The 3,687-nt window shown below is 31.6% G+C and overlaps 1 long non-coding RNA gene across 1 annotated transcript; it reads right to left on the reverse strand.

Moving 5' to 3' along the window:
• Nucleotides 1–1,595: 1,595 nt before the first annotated feature.
• LOC146997571 (uncharacterized) lies at nt 1,596–3,474 on the reverse strand. Its single transcript, XR_015040493.1, has 3 exons — nt 3,331–3,474; nt 1,907–1,984; nt 1,596–1,669 (listed from the first exon to the last, which is right to left on the reverse strand). It is a non-coding gene; the product is annotated as an uncharacterized LOC146997571 (long non-coding RNA).
• Nucleotides 3,475–3,687: the final 213 nt, after the last annotated feature.

Below are 3,687 nucleotides of genomic sequence, written 5' to 3' on the forward strand. Positions count from 1 at the left end.
TCGATCTTCCCTTTCGATAATTAAAGGTGAATCAGGACACAGAAATTCATCATTAAGGTTCTCCTGAAGAGGCTCAGACTCCAAGCTAATATATATATATATACACACACAATATATATAATTAATATATATAAATATTACAAATTAGGTTTAAATTTGGCTTATTTGATGACAGCAAAGCACTTGATCTTCCTAAGAGGAGGAATGCTTTCATGGAGGACTTTCTAAGGGAAATGGCTCATATACACGGGGAAAACCATGAAAACGCCCATGCATGCAGCCCATTCGCAATTAGGTTTAGGAAATTTAGGCAACAGATAGCAAATAAATTAACAATAATAATACACTGGATTACCAGTATATTACTACAAGAAGATGTGTCATCTTCACAACTGCTGCTTCCATGCTCGCAGTGTCATTTGCTCGTGCAATATTAGTCAGTACTTTGTGTGCCGGAGGTTTCACATGAAGGGCCTCTACACCTGAGTATAAAATGTTCGTGTTCCAGTAAACACTGAATTCAGAGGGGCAAGAATAACTCTTTCATGGTGGATAACTCAGTTACCAAATGGCTTTCTAAGGCTCTATTCAAGCCGTTATATAAATGTCATAATTCCCAACTAACAACGCTTTGTAGTCAGACCTTGCTATGTCACAAAAACTAGTTTGGGCATTAAGCTTGAAGTTTTCAACTTTGTGCCAACTTGATATAAGAGTCGGCCAATCAGAGCATATACATAAAACCTATTGAGAGAGAAAGCTGTAGACACATACATGCATGCACAAATTTAGCTTCTCTAATTGGCTATGGCTTAGACCCTCTCTCGCAGGTGTGAATGGAACTCCCACATTTTGTGCCTTATGATTATGCGTATATGACATTTATACCATCATGTGAACGGAGCCTTAGGATGGCATACTAAGAAGATGCACTGTCTTGTGGGGATAAGCAATTTATACTCCTAAGCCTAAAAAAAAACTTGGAAAAAAAAGATCACGACTTAAATTTGTTGTCTAATTGCTCTAATTTGAGGCACATTACGAGAGGAAAGCAAAGGTAGTAATCAGAATTATTTAAAAAATTTTATCCTTATATTTTTCTTAAAAATTCTGTAAAATAATAAAATTTTTGGTTTTCCTCAAATAAATATATATGGAAAAAATAATAGCCACATAATCACAGATTTCATTTTGTTATATTTTATTAACAAAATTTAAATTATTAAAATCTTTCATGAAGGGAACATAAAACATCATGAAAACAATGAAAAAGAAGCAATATTTAAAAAAGATAGTAGGCTTATTGATGAGGCTCCCATCAAAAGAATCAAACCCCAAAATATTTTCATTTGCTTCAGTGTCCCCTCTGAAAATTTCACTGATTTCAATGAATATATTTTTAAAAAAATCTTTTATTTTCAAGTTCTTCCATGCAAAACGTCCAAATTTGGTACAAATCAAATTCATCCCCCTCTTTTTGATAGCTACAATATTATATTTAAGTTTTAATAGCTATCAGTATGTAAACAACATAATGTAACACCATAAAAGAAAAACATAAATGATGACATTTTAATTTTGGCATAGAGAAATACATATTTACCCCAAAAGAGAGCTTGTATTTCTACCTTCTACGTCAGAGTCAATAACTGAAATGTCCAGATCAGAACTGAGAAGAAAAGAACCATAATTAGTTTAATTAAGATACAATAACACACCGACCAAGTATTAATTTGAGAGTCAAGCAACAAAAATCAGCATCATATTTTGAAATATTCACTATTTGAAAATATAATGCTGATTTTGGTTGCTTGACTTCTAAATTAATACATAATTAGTTAACCATAATTAAGTAACTGTAATATCATGCACAGCTAATATCTATTTTAAAAATAAACCAACTTACCTCAGGAAAGCCTGGTTTGTCTTAGGAACATTAGCTGTAACTTCTGGCGTAGAAAAGTCAAATTTTTCACTTCCGGACCTAAGAATGAAAGAAATAAACTGCTATAACATAATTAAAAAAAAAAAAAAACAACCATGAATAAATAACACATAACAAATTTAAGCATTAAGCTATGTATGACTACCACCCATCTCAGACAGTGCGACAGATATTGCTGTATACTGTTTCGCCATACCCTGTGTAGCTATTATATCATGCTGTATAACCACAGTTTAGAAAAATTACAAAATGTGTTATTTATATCTATCTAAAATGGTACATTACTACATGATTTGTAAGAATAAATTAGAGGGCTCTGCGAATGAAATTCCTTCCAATTAAAAAATGTAGGAATAATGAAAATGCAGGAATTGCAAATGCAGAAATGAAAAAGGGATTATATTTTTTGTACAGAATCCAGATGACATATTTTTCAACATTTTAGAAATTTCAATATTAATTTTAAGGGCATAAAATATTAGGCCCCTAAAAGCAGAATATAGTTTTTAAATGTTCAGATAATCTTCCTATGAGAAGAATTCCTTTGAGAAGTACACATCTGAACCACAATTAAAAAACATGTACAAGAACAGAGCTGAGGACTTCTGTTTGCAGAAAGTCTGTCACATAACATATGAAAAGTTTCTTATTGGTAGATTTTTGATCAGACAGATATTTTATTGTTATACAGAGAAAGCATTCACTCCCTTTATACTGGAGATAATTCAATTTGGACAATGGCAAAAAGGCTAAGCAAGCCTGAGCGTATCGGTCCCATTCTTGACACTAGTTTGGTTTATGCTCAAAATACACAGCAGATATTTTCTAATTACCTGCATCCCAATATCAATTCAATTCAGCTTTTGGTGGAATTTACCATTTGTGACATATTTTTCAAAAACTACACTTCACAACATGCATACATGACAAATACACAGAACCATAAATAAACAAGCAATAATATATATTTATATATAAATTTTACTAAATGATCATAAAATGTTCCAACGCTAAAAGAAAGTTTTAACATCCAAGTAAATGACATAATAAAAAAAAGCAAGTTGAACAGCGAGCACATGAATAAATGTGCATACACCTGTAAAAAATACCATAGGTAACTGACAAAGCATTTCGTAGCAAACATATGACTATAAAATTTCCAATAATACATGTAATGATGGTGAATTCAATTTAGATCGCAAGAACATGCTCATACTTTTGAAAAGATTCAATTATTTCAGCAATTCCTTGTGAATTGGAATTTACCCTTTCAATATTTCCCAACAATTTAGTGTGAATGGAGGAATAAATTGTTATAACAGAATTGAACAATTATTAGCATCCCCTCATACACACACATAAAAAAAAAAAAAAAAAAAAAACACTTTGTAAAAAAGTCATCCGCGCAATGATTCTCCTTTGACACAGATGCAGTTGTATCAATAATTTCTGACCTTCAATAAAAAAAATACGCATATTTTACTTCGGAATTAACTTACTACGAAATCATAAACACGGGGTAGTCGATATAAAGAATAAATTATTTCTCACCTTTCGAAAACATCCGCTTGTTCGGAATCTTCCACATCTCGGGAATTTAATTTCATATTTTTTTCTTGAGCTCGACGTTTACGCTGAATTCTGGATCTTTTATTAAAACCAGGATGTTTTTTCGGTCGTCCTTGATATTTTCGCATATTTTTTGCAAACTGACCACAGTACAAATAAATGTAAACAAAACG

The sequence above is a fragment of the Stegodyphus dumicola genome, chromosome 4, assembly GCF_044657685.1.
Source record: "Stegodyphus dumicola isolate Sdum_Otavi_A_Nest chromosome 4, ASM4465768v1".
Classification (NCBI taxonomy): domain Eukaryota; kingdom Metazoa; phylum Arthropoda; class Arachnida; order Araneae; family Eresidae; genus Stegodyphus; species Stegodyphus dumicola.